Below are 18,762 nucleotides of genomic sequence, written 5' to 3'. Positions count from 1 at the left end.
CATGCATAGAGGTATGCATAAAAGTTGATTATTTTATTGTAAAAGTGTTACTTTTATGATATTGGATTTCATGTATAGAGGTATGCATAAAAGATATTCTTTTTATGATAAAAGTGTTACTTTTATCATATTGGATTTCATGTATAGAGGTATGCATAAAAGATATTCTTTTTATACTAAAAGTGTGATTTTCATCATAAATGGGTTTTATGCATAACTTAGATGCATAAGAGAAATTCTTTTATTCTAAAAGTGTAATTCCTACCAAATTGAATTTATGCATAAGAAGATGCATAAAAGATTGATTTTTAATTCAAAGTGTCATTCTCATCTAAATTGAATTTATACATAGGAAGATGCATAAAAGAATGGAATTTCAATTCAAAAGTGTTATTCTCATCCAAATTAAATTTATGCATAGGAAGATGCATAAAAGATGGATTTTTAATCCAAAAGTGTCAATTCTCATCTAAATTGAGTTTATGCATAGGAAGATGCATAAAAGATTGAATTTTAATTCAAAAGTGTCATTTTTATTTAAAATGAATTTATGCATAGGAAGATGCATAAAAGATTGATTTTTATTTCGAAAGTGTTAGTCTCCTTAAATGGAATTTATGCATAAATAAATGTGTAGAGAAATCTTATATCAAATATAAGAATTCTCTTGTATTCTATAAAAAGATATGAAATGTGATAAGATGTGATAAGAGGTGTATGAGATGTGATAATATGTGATAAGATGCGTATGGGAAGTGATAGGATGTGATAAGAGGTGTATGAGATGTGATAAGATGTGATAAGATGCATATGGGAAGTGATAGGATGTGATAAGAGGTGTATGAGATGTGAAAAGATGTGTATGAGCTGTGATAGGATATGATAAGAGGTGTATGAGATGTGATAGAATGTGTTAAGATAAGTTAGGATGTATTAAGATGTGTATGGGATGAGGTAGAGAGTGTATCTAATGGGATAAGATGTATATGGGATGTGTTAGGGCGAGAATGGATGTAATATGGATGTATGAATGTAGATATGGATGTATGAATGTGAATATGGATGTGTGGATGTGGAAATGGAAGTGTGGATGTATGAATGTGGATGTGGATGTATGCATGTAGATGTGTATTTATATCATATTTGGATTTCATGCATAGAGGTATGCATAAAAATTGATTATTTTATTATAAAAGTGTTACTTTTATCATATTTGGATTTCATGCATAGAGGTATGCATAAAAGTTGATTAATTTAATATAAAAGTGTTTCTTTTATCATATTTGAATTTCATGCATAGAGGTATGCATAAAAGTTGATTATTTTATTATAAAAGTGTTACTTTTATCATATTTAGATTTCATGCATAGAGGTATGCATAAAAATTGATTATTTTATTATAAAAGTGTTACTTTTATCATATTTGGATTTCATGCATAGAGGTATGCATAAAAATTGATTATTTTATTATAAAAGTGTTACTTTTATCATATTTGGATTTCATGCATAGAGGTATGCATAAAAGTTGATTATTTTATTATAAAAGTGTGACTTTTATCATATTTGGATTTCATGCATAGAGGTATGCATAAAAATTGATTATTTTATTATTAAAGTGTGACTTTTTGAATTTCATGCATAGAGGTATGCATAAAAGTTGATTATTTTATTATAAAAGTGTGACTTTTATCATCTTTGAATTTCATGCATAGAGGTATGCATAAAATTTGATTATTTTATTATAAAAGTGTGACTTTTATCATATTGGATTTCATGCATAGAGGTATGCATAAAAGTTGATTATTTTATTGTAAAAGTGTTACTTTTATCATATTGGATTTCATGTATAGAGGTATGCATAAAAGATATTCTTTTTATACTAAAAGTGTGATTTTCATCATAAATGGATTTTATGCATAACTTAGATGCATAAGAGAAATTCTTTTATTCTAAAAGTGTAATTCCTACCAAATTGAATTTATGCATAAGAAGATGCATAAAAGATTGATTTTTAATTCAAAGTGTCATTCTCATCTAAATTGAATTTATACATAGGAAGATGCATAAAAGAATGGAATTTCAATTCAAAAGTGTTATTCTCATCCAAATTGAATTTATGCATAGGAAGATGCATAAAAGATGGATTTTTAATTCAAAAGTGTCAATTCTCATCTAAATTGAGTTTATGCATAGGAAGATGCATAAAAGATTGAATTTTAATTCAAAAGTGTCATTTTCATTTAAAATGAATTTATGCATAGGAAAATGCATAAAAGATTGATTTTTATTTTGAAAGTGTTAGTCTCCTTAAATGGAATTTATGCATAAATAAATGTGTAGAGAAATCTTATATCAAATATAAGAATTCTCTTGTATTCTATAAAAAGATATGAAATGTGATAAGATGTGATAAGAGGTGTATGAGATGTGATAATATGTGATAAGATGCGTATGGGAAGTGATAGGATGTGATAAGAGGTGTATGAGATGTGATAAGATGTGATAAGATGCATATGGGAAGTGATAGGATGTGATAAGAGGTGTATGAGATGTGAAAAGATGTGATAAGATGTGTATGAGATGTGATAGGATATGATAAGAGGTGTATGAGATGTGATAGAATGTGTTAAGATGAGTTAGGATGTGTTAAGATGTGTATGGGATGAGGTAGAGAGTGTATCTGATGGGATAAGATGTATATGGGATGTGTTAGGGCGAGAATGGATGTAATATGGATGTATGAATGTAGATATGGATGTATGAATGTGAATATGGATGTGTGGATGTGGAAATGGAAGTGTGGATGTATGAATGTGGATGTGGATGTATGCATGTAGATGTGTATGTATGAATGTGAATGAAGATGTGGATGTGGATGTATGGATGTACATACGGGTGTGGATGTATGTATGTGAATGTGGATGTACGAATGAGGATGTGAAAATGGATGTATGCATGTGAATGTGGATGTATGAATGTGAATGTGGATGTGTGGAAGTGGAAATGGAAGTATGGATGTATGAATGTGGATGTGGATGTATGCATGTAGATGCGTATGTATGAATGTGAAATTGGAAGTATGATGTGGACGTACGAACATGGATATGTATGTAGAATAATGAATGTGAAGGTGTATGTGAAATAATGTGTAGTCTTTATGAGTGAATGGATGAGAATGAGTACACATTGAATGGAATACGGAATAAGTAATGTGATCTGAGAGTGGATAATGTGAAAAGACGAGAGTTCGTTATAGAAACTTTATTTTGTGGTTGTTTGTAAATGACTGTTTTATGTCAAGAATGCTGGGGAAGCATTTTGATCGTCTTGAGGATTAAGGTCATGAAGACCGAACTGATAAAGTTGCAACTGCTGAGACGGAAAGTCAATGGAGGACGTCTCGCGTAGCAAGGTCGATCGAGGTCTTGACCAGCCTCGGTTCGATTTAAATGGTGAGCTTCCGGTACGGTGGATGAAGAGGGACCAAGGAAGTGGCCTATGAGTGAAGCGCTAGGTCACCTGCGAAGGATCCTAGAGGGTGCTGACCATACGGTGCTCGGGCTCTGGGTCGCCGAATATACCCACACGTGCGTTGTGGAAGATATTGGAACAAGGAGTAAGAGTTGTTTTCTTAAATCGGGCATGGATCTGGTTGATTGACCTTGCTGGTCCTCAACGGATGAGTCCATGGCTCTTTTATATGGATCTGTGGGTTGATCTTGCTGATCTTCCACGGAGATTCCATTCTGTTATATGAATATATTGCCGGTTACTATGAGCTAGGAACTATGGAAAAGGCCCCTAAGTGAACAGGTGGTGAGCGTTTTGGTTGCCAATGATGCCATAAGTACACCAACGAATGAATGATGGGAAATAAGGATTCAACCAGAGACTTCGAGGATTGTCATCAGTGACATAATAGTTTCATTAAAGGATTGTTTGAAAGTTAGTTGATGCTGAGAAAAAGGCAATTTCATATTGGGTGTGTAAGTGGTGTGACTAGTTTTATGTTTACATGAACTTCCGACTAGGGGGCCTAGGAACTCTTTTCCCTGGTACCCGGGACAAAACCTAACCAAATTCCTAATTGGATCCCATCACTACAGTGGTTGGGAGGTTGGCTAACCCATGGGACTGGATGGGGTTAGGCTGGACTGATGAATCCGTAAATCGAGATTTAATTTCTATTATTACGATAGATGAAGTAAATCCCGGATAGTAATTGTTCTATGGATAGGAATCAACGGCTGTGCCTCTTGATGGGGAAAAAAGCATTGATCCCGGATAGTAATTGTTCTATGGATAGGAATCAACGGCTGTGCCTCTTGATGGGGAAAAAAGCGTTGATCCCAATGATCCAAGTGCAAGTTTTTTCCTTGATCTGACCAAGTACCGTTAGAGGTGCAGTCGGATCGGTTTGATCAGTAAAATGATCTTGACTACGTTAGAGTAAAGAGTTATCCTGGTGGAATCGCCCGTGCTTTCCAGGTAAAGGAAGTTTTTTTGGTTTCGGTTTTGGATAAACCGACGGATTAGTCTCTTGTCCGGATATCCGTGGGTGATGCCCCGAGTGTGGGACCCCTGCCCCACGCACGATGTGCTACTTCCGCGTACCCCGAATCCGTTGCGTGGTGGAGACCGGGATCTCACAGTTGGTATCAGAGTGAATTGGCTAATAAAGATCAACTGAGAAGATAAATATGTCAAAAATTTATCAAGAAACACAAAAAGGTTGTAATTGTGTGATATAATTCATACAAATTGATATTCAAACTGAAAATTTGTGAATTAGTAATTAGGTCTTCAAATGGAAGTACCGCAATTGTATGGAACCCTGACTTGCTTGAGGCTTAGACATGATGGTATTTACCTTATAATTCCAAGTATCATGACTAACCGTATATACCAAGGGTATAACTGCAGCTCTTTACCAGCAGTATATACGAGTAAATCTAAGACTTGAAATTATAAGCATTAATACTATCCAGTTGATAAATTCGAATGTGGTTGATATGATTTTTAATCCTGTTTGCGAGCTGATGAATTGATTGGGATTCTGATTGAAAAATGATGACCCCTGAAAATGGGTTGAAATGTAATAAACTGAGCAAAACCACAATGAAGATGAATGGGACGAGTCCCTGTGATGATAAATGATGATAATGATTTCAGCAAATCACTATGAGATTAGTGGATTGTGCTGTCAAATTGCTACTGTTAACACTTGACACGGATGATCAAATTAAGGGATGTCAAATTGAGAACTTAACTGAAATTCCCGTGGAGGAATGTTCAGAAGGAAATTTTTCGGTCTAATGGACCGTTATCGTGTTAAAGATATGAATGATATGATGTGAATGAATTGTTATTTAATGATGAGTTCTATATAAGGGATATTTATCCGCGTATTCTGTTGGGTTGACCAGAATATAAGGAACCCCAGAATAAATTGGATCTTAAGAAAATGAGTTGTCCTCTACTTTGCGAGATGAGGACATCTCGCACTTTTTAAGTGGGGTAGAATGTAAGATTCCTCTCCCACAGCCTTCGAGGTATGCAGGAGTAAGAATCTCCCTTTCTGATCTTATAATTATTCCCTCTCTAAAAAAAAAAGAAAGGTTCTGTTTAAAAAGGGAAGACACTTTCCCCAGAAAACTTTCTCAGGAGCCCACCTGTTTTAAGGATTCAGAACGATGAGTTCAGAAGTGGGAACCGGTGTTTTGGATGCCAAGGTTTTGGTCATCAGTTAAAAGACTACCCGACTCTCCTGCCATGACAAGGGCACAGGGAAGTCAAGAACCCAAATTCAGAGACCAATTCCTTCATACCAATCTAATTAGGGTCCGTCTCTCTCGGACAAGATTGCTTAACTCCATTAACTAGGTCCGACCCATTGATTAGGGTCGAGATAACCAGTCAAATGCTTGACGACATAGAGCAATAGATGCAAGCAATTCATAAAGATATAAAGCTGCCCAGGATCGACAGAAACAGTATACAGATAAGAAGAGGACAGTCAGAGAATTCAAAGAAGCAGATATAGACTTCATTTGAGTACGGACCAAAAGAAGTTCTTTATCTCTTGGAGAGTATAAGTAGTTATCCCCCAAATATTATGGACCAAAGAAAGTAGGTGACTTAGCCTACGAACTTCTTTTATCTCCTCATCTCAATGTTCTTAATGCCTTCTATAAAAATTTGTGCCAAACCCAAATCATGGAGAGACGGTAAAACTTCAGTGGCAAGATACCCCGGTGGCTTCTAGGTTACGCTAGTTCCTTCTTTATATAAGTCGTAACTCTTACTTGTCGCTCGCAGTAATCTTACTTCCATCGATCTCCTTTCTTTCTTAATCTCCTTTATGGCTTGGCAACAGGAATTGGTTTTATCCATGATGATTTCTCACCTTCAAGACGCAAGTGAGTCTATGAAGAAGGATTTTATAAAACTGTATGAGCGCTCACTTTTCCCTCACTTGGGAACTTCTGTAGCTCAGACCAAATGGCGGACCTATCAAGACATAACTAGGGTAACACCGTGGGGTCAACAGCAGTTTCGTAACAATGTTCGCTTGGCTATGGTTATTGAAGCTTTGGGTTTGGGTCCCCGATACTATTGCGTGATGAGATCAAGACATGTTGGGTTTTCTGAGCGGGTCTTCTTACTGGCGTGTTTTCTTCCTCATCAGAAGATATGCCTTTATCCCATTTTTGGCTTGCCTCTCAGAGGTCCTTTTAATAGGTCACCTCATACCAGTGAGATAGGTGCTGTAATAACCGGCCGAATTATTCCCATAGATGAATTACCTTATACGTGTGCAGCTTGTGAGTGCTGCTTTTGTGACCATATGATGGACGGGCTTATGGAAGTGTAAAAAGTTCTTCTATCTTTACTGTATATGTTCCAAGACTGAATAAAGTTGAAATCTTTATTCTTGTCTTGAGTCTTGCTCTCTTTGAAACTTTTTCTTGGTGGTTAATCTTAATTAAAATTTTCTCTTAGTCTCATATTCGTGCATCTTGCGAAATTACCCCCAGTTTGCGAGATGAGGGCATCTCGCATTTTTCAAGTGGGAGAGAATGTAAGATTCCTCCCCAGCCTCTCAAGATGTCCAGCATCTTCCCTTGTAATCAATCCCCTCTTCAGAAATATAAAAGATCTTGTCTCTGCCTATTTTGACATAGAGAGAGAAAATATTCTAGAGAGAGAATTTTCAGATTTTGAATATTTTTAGATAGAAAAATTTCTCATATTATTAAAATGAGTTCCCCTGAAACAGAAATTCAAAAAGAACTTTCCAATGTGCAGTTGAAATTTATTGAAAATGGGTATAAAGGACCTTAGCCTAAGGGTCTAGATTTTTAGAAATTTTTGTATTATGGTCCAATTAAGGTTCCTATGGGCCAATAGCATCAATCCATGTGTAGGGAGGAGATAAATCCAATTTGTAAAAGAAGATACCCAAAAATGAGTAAATGCTCACATAAGATGAAGAGTTGACTATGTACAAGGTTTATTAGTAAGAAACTATGAGTAATATCAAAAATATGAGATATTTTGGGTATAATGATTCCATTTTGACACATATGTAAGGAAGGGGAGTCCATTAAAGGAGGTGCATATTTCACATGCTTGAATGAGATTAAAACTCAAAAATAATGTGATATTTTTATCTCTCCTCTCTCTTGAATCAAACCAAATCAAAATGGAACCAAACCGAATAAAAAAGGAACCAAACTAGATCCAAATCTAGTCCAAATTCAACCAAATTGAATCTGGAAAATTCTAGAATTCAGTTAGCTTTGGTTAGAGCTTCCCTCTCCTATAAATAGAACATGAGTCCTTTGAAAAAAATAGGAGAATTTTACTATACTAAAGTTATGCTGAAATAATGCTAATTTCTACTATTCTCTAAAATTCTCTCCAAATTGGGAAAATTGGAGCTTCTCTCTTTCTTCAATCTCCATTGGTGGCTCCATCAACATACTTAACCAATTGATTGGTTGGGGGCCTCTACCGTGAACAAAGAATCAAGCAATTTGTAAGGTAAATGGTGAATTTTGATCTTTTCTTTAATTTCTCAATGCTTCTCTCTTCTCAATCCCTCTCAAGATTGAGAAGCTTAATTGGAATGGTCTTTGAATGCTATTGAAGTTAATTGATGAATGGTAGTGAAGAGTTACATAATTTGATGAATACTATTGAAGTTCATTGGTTAATGATAGTAAAGAATTACATAAATCTCCATTTATGCTTAATTCTAATGGTTTTTATGTAATTTCTCTCTCTCACTCAAGAAGTGGTCATACTCATGACCCATTCTCAATCCAAATGAAGCTTTTCATAAAGCTTTTCCTTAATCCAAGATTAATCTATGCTTGAGGCCAAATTAATGGCTTTTTTCTATGCTTTTAGTTTATGTATTTCATGAATATTGATGATTCAATCCATTATTGGGTTAATGATCCAATTAGAGATCATTCTAATCATTCTCTTAATGATAAGCTTTATCCTTCAAAATAAATTGAGATTTATCAATCATAGTCGCGGAGCTATGGCAAAATTTTTATAAAAATTACACATAAAATAATTTCATTCAAAGCATGAAAAGAGAACTTCCTACCATATTCTAGGAATTATCATCCTAGATTAATTGAAATAATTTTATTGTAATCATGGAGAAATTGATTTTTATGTTATGCATAATTGATGATTATTTTATAATAAAAGTGTTACTTTTATCATATTGGGATTTCATGCATAGAGGTATGCATAAAAGATTATTATTTTAATATAAAAGTGTTTCTTTTATCATATTTGGATTTCATGCATAGAGGTATGCATAAAAATTGATTATTTTGTTATAAAAGTGTTACTTTTATCATATTTGGATTTCATGCATAGAGGTATGCATAAAAGTTGATTATTTTATCATATTTAAATTTCATGCATGGAGGTATGCATAAAAGTTGATTATTTTATTATAAAAGTGTTACTTTTATCATATTTAGATTTCATGCATAGAGGTATGCATAAAAATTGATTATTTTATTATAAAAGTGTTACTTTTATCATATTTGGATTTCATGTATAGAGGTATGCATAAAAATTAATTATTTTATTATAAAAGTGTGACTTTTATTATATTTGGATTTCATGCATAGAGGTATGCATAAGAGTTGATTATTTTATTATAAAAGTGTGACTTTTATCATATTTGGATTTCATGCATAGAGGTATGCATAAAAATTGATTATTTTATTATAAAAGTGTGACTTTTTGAATTTCATGCATAGAGGTATGCATAAAAGTTGATTATTTTATTATAAAAGTGTGACTTTTATCATCTTTGAATTTCATGCATAAAGGTATGCATAAAATTTGATTATTTTATTAAAAAAGTGTGACTTTTATCATATTGGATTTCATGCATAGAGGTATGCATAAAAGTTGATTATTTTATTGTAAAAGTGTTACTTTTATGATATTGGATTTCATGTATAGAGGTATGCATAAAAGATATTCTTTTTATGATAAAAGTGTTACTTTTATCATATTGGATTTCATGTATAGAGGTATGCATAAAAGATATTCTTTTTATACTAAAAGTGTGATTTTCATCATAAATGGATTTTATGCATAACTTAGATGCATAAGAGAAATTCTTTTATTCTAAAAGTGTAATTCCTACCAAATTGAATTTATGCATAAGAAGATGCATAAAAGATTGATTTTTAATTCAAAGTGTCATTCTCATCTAAATTGAATTTATACATAGGAAGATGCATAAAAGAATGGAATTTCAATTCAAAAGTGTTATTCTCCTCCAAATTGAATTTATGCATAGGAAGATGCATAAAAGATGGATTTTTAATTCAAAAGTGTCAATTCTCATCTAAATTGAGTTTATGCATAGGAAGATGCATAAAAGATTGAATTTTAATTCAAAAGTGTCATTTTCATTTAAAATGAATTTATGCATAGGAAGATGTATAAAAGATTGATTTTTATTTCGAAAGTGTTAGTCTCCTTAAATGGAATTTATGCATAAATAAATGTGTAGAGAAATCTTATATCTAATATAAGAATTCTCTTGTATTTTATAAAAAGATATGAAATGTGATAAGATGTGATAAGAGGTGTATGAGATGTGATAATATGTGATAAGATGCGTATGGGAAGTGATAGGATGTGATAAGAGGTGTATGAGATGTGATAAGATGCATATGAGAAGTGATAGGATGTGATAAGAGGTGTATGAGATGTGAAAAGATGTGATAAGATGTGTATGAGATGTGATAGGATATGATAAGAGGTGTATGAGATGTGATAGAATGTGTTAAGATGAGTTAGGATGTGTTAAGATGTGTATGGGATGAGGTAGAGAGTGTATCTGATGGGATAAGATGTATATGGGATGTGTTAGGGCGAGAATGGATGTAATATGGATGTATGAATGTAGATATGGATGTATGAATGTGAATATGGATGTGTGGATGTGGAAATGGAAGTGTTGATGTATGAATGTGGATGTGGATGTATGCATGTAGATGTGTATGTATGAATGTGAATGAAGATGTGGATGTGGATGTATGGATGTAGATGCGGGTGTGGATGTATGTATGTGAATGTGGATGTATGAATGAGGATGTGAAAATGGATGTATGCATGTGAATGTGGATGTATGAATGTGAATGTGGATGTGTGGAAGTGGAAATGGAAGTATGGATGTATGAATGTGGATGTGGATGTATGCATGTAGATGCGTATGTATGAATGTGAAATTGGAAGTATGATGTGGACGTATGAACATGGATATGTATGTAGAATAATGAATGTGAAGGTGTATGTGAAATAATGTGTAGTCTTTATGAGTGAATGGATGAGAATGAGTACACATTGAATGGAGTACGGAATAAGTAATGTGATCTGAGAGTGGATAATGTGGAAAGACGAGAGTTCGTTATAGAAACTGTATTTTGTGACTGCTTGGTGCTGAAGAGGCCATGGGAAATCTAGGCCTTCCCCATACCATCGTACCCAAACATGCTCCGATGGGAGCCAAACTTTACAAGTATGTCGGGGGGACCCACCCTCACATGCTTGCAAAGTTTGGTCACAATCAGAGCATGTTTGGATTGGTAATTAGCACCCAATGCGAATTTTTCAAGTCTCTTGGTGCTTAAGAGGCCATGGAAAATCCGGGCCTTCCCCATACCATCGTACCCAAACATGCTCCGATGGGGACCAAACTTTACAAGCATGTGGGGGGGACCACCCCCACATGCTTGCAAAGTTTGGTCATGATCAGAGCATGTTTAGATTGGTCGTCCAGTGCAGATTTTTCAAGTCTCTTGGTGCTTAAGAGGCCATGGAAAATCTGGGCCTTCCCCATACCATCGTACCCGAAAATGCTCCGATGATGACCAAACTTTACAAGCATGTGAGGGGGACCCACCCCCACATGCTTGCAAAGTTTGGTCATGATCGGAGCATGTTTGGATTAGTAATTAGAGCCCAATGCAGATTTTTCAAGTCCCTTGGTGCTTAAGAGGCCATGGAAAATCCAGGCCTTCCCCATACAATTGTATGCAAACATGCTCCGATGGGGACTAAACTTTGGGAGCATGTGGGGGTATAATGAAAATGAGCTACCCGAGCTATTCTGAGGTTAGTCACTCCCAAAAAATCTAAGTACAATGTAAATGAGCTAACCCAGCTAGTCTGAGTTTAGTCACAATCAAAATAGAGATCTAGTTAGCAGCACCCTCTCTAGCTTGCTCTAGAATGCTCTCATGGTCATCCACTTGAAGCCAAAAATGAGGGCGAGAACTGTGTTTTTGGCTCTATACTCCATCAAGAGTGAGCCTAGTAGCAACCACTAGATGAGAGAACTGAAATGCCTCTAACTCCCACTTCCACTGCTGGAACTCAAGACGCCCCTGATGAAGTCGAATTTGTTGGTAGAACTAGCCTGCCACAATCATGCTATTGGCATCAAAAGAAAACCGATGATCATCCCCTCTATCCTGGTCAAGGATGCACTTTGGCCTAGTGCAACTCATCAGATAGTAGTCCTCCGCTCCCTCGCTATTGCCCTCACCGGCAATAACAACAAATACATCACCCTCCTGTAGCAAATATGTCAAGTCATCATAGCTCGCCATGAATGTAGGACCTGTGTGCTCATCGGACAACACTAGATGTGAAGGATGCTTAGGGGAGAGGAATGTCTTTATCCATGCATCTGCCCATCCTCTGAAGGCACAATGTGACCAATCGCCATCCATACATGCTCCACAGAAGCATGCAAACCGTCGTGTGTAAATCATGGGGGCCGCCATGCACGTGCTCCTGATGATGGAATGTAAGCCCAAGGTGCCAGGCACTGTGTGACAATCATGGGAGGCTCTACGGTCAATCATGCCACCATCCACATGCCAAAAAAATCTCCTGACAATTTGAGCATCACGTTTGGGATATGATGATGCTGCACTCCCACACAAATGTTGGGAGCACCACTCGACTACGTGGCCCGCATCTCTGAACCGCTCAGCATCCTGCCGCCGCAGCTGATGACGCCTCAGGACACGTTTCACACACGTGCCCACACCATCATGCTCTCCCTTTCCGTGACCAGTCTCAAAGAATGACCAAATCACTAGGATACTAGACTACACATGCCACCTATAAATCCATAAAACAAAGTCTTAATTATTGTTTTCTTTAAGATGTTCTAGTGAATTTAATTTAATTTGCGAATATAAGAGAGCCATAAGTACTACCTGTAGAGCCAATAGAATTGTCGTGGGTGACGACTTGAACTGTGCGCCACAACCATCTGACCAAACCCATCGCTAGCCACGTATGATCCCACAATCTCGTAAAAAATCGTAATGGAGGCGAAAACAGTGTTGCACAAAATGTGCATCATGTGAACGATCATCACACTGATATAGAAATGATACTCTTGAATAATGATACAGGTCTTGGGGGTACTTGCTATCCCATCTACATGGGCCTCTACATGTCGATAGCTAATCTGGACCATAATAGCAACCTGGTGAGGTAAGCAATAGAGACGATTAGGACACAAAAAATCAAATAAGTAATATAGCTCAAACGCGAAACAAATATTATGAAATATAACCATTACCTTCTCTGAGAAGTAATACTCAGATTGTATCTCTTGAAAAGGTGTGAAGGTGTAGTTCTCTGCAAAATCAATCATAGAGACGACCACACCAATAGGAAACTCTACCACCACGCATGCTCAGAACTGACGATCCTGCCACTTGGCACAATGACTGTGCCGTATATAGGGGTAGATCTAGTCCCTAAATGTGACTGTGAAGTGACAACGTGGTGTATGTTTGTCCACGAGCTGCAACTTCCTGGACTGTCCACGCTGGTGTGTCACATACTCATAACATTGCCATGGAACTATGTCTTGGTCACTTGCATCAAGATCTACCAACTGTAGATGTGCAAGTGAACCACATGATGTGCAATTGCTCTCCACACAAGGCATCCTATGGAACTGGGCATCCTTCGTGCGTGCACAAAAAAGAGAGTGGATGAAATCACGAGGACTACGAGGCAACTCTCTATGCCCACTAAGAGAATGGAACACATCATAAATGTAAGATTCCTCCCCAGCCCCTCAAGATGTCTAGTTTCTTCCCCTCTAATCAATCCCCTTTTCAAAATTAATAAAAGATCTTGTTTCTACATGTTTTGAGCCTAGAGAGAGAAAATATTCTAGAGAGAGATAACTGAGTTTTTAGATATCTTTGGATGGAAAAATATCCTTTCTTATTAAACTAAATTTTCCTAAAACAGAAGTTTAAAAAGAGTTTCCTAAGGTGCATTAGAAATAAATTATAATCTGCTCAAAAGGCCTTAGCCTAAGGGTCCAGATTTTTAAAAAATTTTAGATTAAGGTTCTGAGGGACCAATTAGATTAATCCAAATGTAGAGAGGAGATAAATTGAAGAAATAAAGAAAACCCCTCCAAAAAATGAGTAAATACTCACATAAGATGAAGAGTGGACTAAGGACCAAGGAAAATAGTTAAAAAATTGATTTTTGATACCTCAAAATGGGGATTCTCCCTCATGAAGGAGGCACCTTTTTTCTCATCATTACTCCCCATTTTAAATCAATAAAATGAGATATTTCATCTCTCCTCTCTCCTAATTCAAGTCTAGTTCCAAAAAGTAAGTTGAACTGACCCAAAAATACTAAAAATTGACCAAACTGATCTGAAAAATTCTAGAATCAATTTTCTTGGTTTGAGGCTCACTTTTTCCTATAAATAGAATCCCCCCTTTTGTAAAAGCTTAATAGTGTTTACGCACTATTACTCTAGTCCTCCCAAAGCCAAAAACATTGAATTCACTTCATAATTCACTTGTTTTTTACAAATTCCTCTACAAAGAATTGGTGGCCACTCTTGATCCAAACAAGGGTAGAATCCTAAAACCCTCAAGCGAAATGAAAGCTCATAAAACTCCATGTAAGTTATTAATTCTACTTTTTTTAATTCTAATCTATGGTTTTTTGAATTCTTTGCTTTTTAATGTGATTATGGATTATAAGCCTTGATGAAAAGGCTTTCCCCTTCTCTTCATTAACATTTTCAGCCTTTCTTTATCCTAAAATGAGTAACAATTAAATTGAGTTAAACTTTTCCTATTCATTACTCTTTAGAAGTGAAACTTTGATTAGATTAGAGTGCTTTATTTCATCTTGGGATAAATTTTACAGTAAATTTAGAATGTAAAAATTGAGAAATGGTCAGCCATATAAAGGAGGTTATGGCAAAATTTTCTTAAATTTTGTGGAAATAAGTTTTATCTTTATGTTATTCAAAAAGAATAATCCCCACCGTTTATGCATTCTAAAAGAAATTCTTTTTATTTTAAAAGTGTTATTTCTATTTTATGCATAAATAGATGTATAAAAGGATTTTCTTTTATTTTAAAAGTATTATTTTCATTAGATTCTATTTCTATGCATATTGGATATTCTTTTATTATAAAAGTGTCATTTTCATTAGATTCAATTTCTATGCATAGAAAGATGCATATTGGATATTTTTTTATTATAAAAGTGTTATTTTCATTAGATTCAATTTCTATGCACATAGAAAGATGCATATTGGATATTTTTTATTATAAAAGTGTTATTTTCATTAGATTCAATTTCTATGCATAGAAAGATTTATCATAAAAGTGTTATTTTAATTAGATTCAATTTCTATACATAGAAAGATGCATATTGGATATTTTTTTATTATACAAGTGTTATTTTCATTAGATTCAATTTCTATGCATAGAAAGATGCATATTGGATATTCTTTTATTATAAAAGTGTTATTTTCATTAGATTCAATTTCTATGCATAGGAAGATGCATATTGGAAATTTTTTTACTATAAAAGTGTTATTTTCAATAGATTCAATTTCTATGCATAGAAAGATGCATATTGGATTTTTTTAATTATAAAAGTGTTATTTTCATTAGATTTAAGTTCTATGCATAGAAAGATGCATATTGGAAATCTTTTTATTTTAAAAGTGTTGTTCCTATTAAATTGATTTTATGCATAAAGAATTTTTATATCAAAATTAGATTCTCTTTAATTTTATGTTTAATTTTCATGAATATTTGATAAATGAATAAGTAAATACTCTGAGAGGGAAAATTCTATCGTTTCATATTCACTCGGTTTGTAAAGAGAAATTTCAAGAAATCTATCGAAGTCGAAATATTCAGATAAATGATTAATTTATTCCTCATCGAAATTTGTGATTAATATAGAAATCAATTAAGTGAATATTCAATGAATGAAATTCAATAAATTAGTAATTGAAATATCACCCCCTTTTCGAGAAAGATATTTCAGGAAGAAAAAGAGATGTGAGGTAAATAGATGTGAAGAGATGTGTGATGAGAATCCGATAGATGTGAATGAAGGGATGAATAGATGTGATGTGAATAGAGGTGATGAGATGTGAGGTAAATAGATGTGAAGAGATGTGTGATGAGAATCAAATAGATGTAAATGAAGGGATGAATAGATGTGTTTTGAATAGAGGTGATGAGATGTGAGGTAAATAGATGTGATGAGATGTGTGATGTGAATCAGATAGATATGAATGAAGGGATGGATAGATGTGATGAGATGTGAGGTGAATAGATGGGATGAGATGTGTGATGTGAATAGGGAAGAAGATATGTGAGGTGAATAGATGTGATGAGATGTGATGTCATGTGAATCAGGATGTAAATGAATGATATGGGATGTGAATCACGATGTAAATGAATGATGAGATGTGATGTCATGTGAATCAGGATGTAAATGAATGATATGGGATGTGAATCACGATGTAAATGAATGATATGGGATGTGAATGTATGTAAAAGAATGTGATGTGAATGTGTATGCGAAGGAATGTGATGTGATGAAAAATGATGTGATGTGACATCAATATATGTGGATGTGAAGTGATAGATATGAATGTATGAATAGATGTGGGTAGTCGAACAGGTGAACGATTGGATGGATGTGTATGAATGAGATATGGTGTGGACAGAAGTGATGTGATATAATGTGGATAGAATGTATGTGATGGGATGGTTATGAGAATGTATGTAGTGGTATGAATGAACGAATGTGATGGATATGAATGAATGAGATGTGATGGGTGTAAATGGATGTGATGTAATTGAATGTGATGGACGAGAATTGATGTGGTGTCATGTGAATTGTGATGTGAATGATTGTGATGTGATGAGAAAGGGAATACAGATGAAATAAATGAGGAATGATGTGGAACAATGTGGAAAGACGAGAGTTTGCTTTAGAAACTGTATTTATGATCTCTCTTTTTTTTAATGACTGTTTTATGTCAAGAATGCTGGGGAAGCATTTTGACCGTCTTGTGAATGAGGTTGTGGTGGAGACCTAATCTGATAAAGTTGCAATAGTTGACGGAGAGTCAATGGAGGACGTCTCGTGTAGCAAGGTCGGCCAAAGTCTTGACCAGCCTCAGTTCGATTAAAATGGTGAGCTTCCGGTACAGTGGATGAGGGACTAAGGAAGCGGCCTATGAGTGAAACGCTAGGTGACCTGCGAAGGATCCTAGAGGGTGCTGACCATACGGTGCTCGGGCTCTGGGTCACCGAAGATACCCACATGTGCGTTGTGGAAGATATTGGAACAAGGAATACGAGTTGTTTTCTGAATTTGTGCATAGATCTGGTTGATTGACCTTGCTGGTCCCAAACGGATGAGTCCATGGTGCTTTTATATGGATCTGTTGGTTGATCTTGCTGATCTTCAACGAAGATTCCATTTTGATATGTGAATATTGCCGAGTACTATGAGCTAGGAACCATCGAAAAAACCCCTGTGAGTGGACACGTGGTGAGCGTTCTGGTTGCCAATGATGCCATAGGTACACTGAGGAAGGAATGATGGCAATTAGAATTCAACCGAAAATTTTTGGAGGATTATGATCAGTGACTATGATTTCATTAAATGATTGTTTTAAAGACAGCTGAATCTGTGAAAAAGGCAAATTTATATTGGGTGTGTAAGTGGTGTGACTAGTTTTAAGTTTGCATGAATGTCTGGCTAGGGGGCCTGGGAACTCTTTTCCCTAGTACGTGGGACAAAACCTAACCAAATTCTTAATTGGATCACATCACTACAGTGTTTGGGTGCAATTGGGTAGCCCATGGAACTGGATGAGGTTAGGCTGGATTGATGGATCCCTAAATGGAGACTCAATTCTGTTATGGTATGCTAGATGAAGTAAATCCGTGACAAAAATTATTTTATGGAAAAGAATCAATGGCTGTGCCTCTCAAAATGAGGAAAAAAGCGTTGGTCTCTATGATCCAAGTGCAATCTTTCCCTAATCTGACTATGGGGACTTACGGGTTCGGTCAAAACAGTTGAGTTAGTTAAGACTTTTTGACTACGTTAGAGGAAAATTATCTTGGAGGAATCGCCCGTGCTTTCTAAGCAATGGGAAGTTTTTTCAGGTTTAGTTTTGGAAGAACCAATGGATTAGTCTCTTGTCCGAATATCCATGGGTGAGGCCCCGAGTGAGGGACCCTAGCCCATGCAAGAAGTGCTACTTCCACTGCTAGCCGCCCTGAATTCATTGCACAGTGGGAACAAGGACCCTATAGCTAGTATCAGAGCAAATTTGGCTAAAGTAGATCAACTGAGAAGCCAAAAATGTTAAAAATTGATAAAGTAGTTGTAAAAGGTTGAAATTGTGTGATAAATTCATACAAATTGTTATTCAGACTGAAATTCATAAATTGGTAATTAGGTCTTTAGATGGAAGTACCACAATTATACGGAAAAGGAATGTGATGTGACATGAATATATGTGGATGTGAAGTGATAGATATGAATGTATGAATAGATGTGGGTAGTCGTACATGTAAACGATTAGATGGATGTGTATGAATGAGATATGGTGTGGATAGAAGTGATGTAATATAATGTGGATAGAATGTATGTGATGGGATGGTTATGAGAATGTATGTGGTGGTATGAATGAACGAATGTGATGGATATGAATGAATTAGATGTGATGGGTGTAAATGGATGTGATGTAATTGAATGTGATGGGGACAAGAATTGAATGTGATGTAATTGAATGTGATGGGTGTAAATGGATGTGATGTAATTGAATGTGATGGACAAGAATTGATGTGGTGTCATGTGAATTGTGAT

The sequence above is a fragment of the Cibotium barometz genome, chromosome 15 (genome assembly GCF_041138505.1).
Source record: "Cibotium barometz isolate CiBa-2024 chromosome 15, ASM4113850v1, whole genome shotgun sequence".
Taxonomy (NCBI): domain Eukaryota; kingdom Viridiplantae; phylum Streptophyta; class Polypodiopsida; order Cyatheales; family Cibotiaceae; genus Cibotium; species Cibotium barometz.
The sequence above is the reverse complement of the archived record's forward strand: the minus strand, read 5'-3'. Positions refer to the sequence as shown.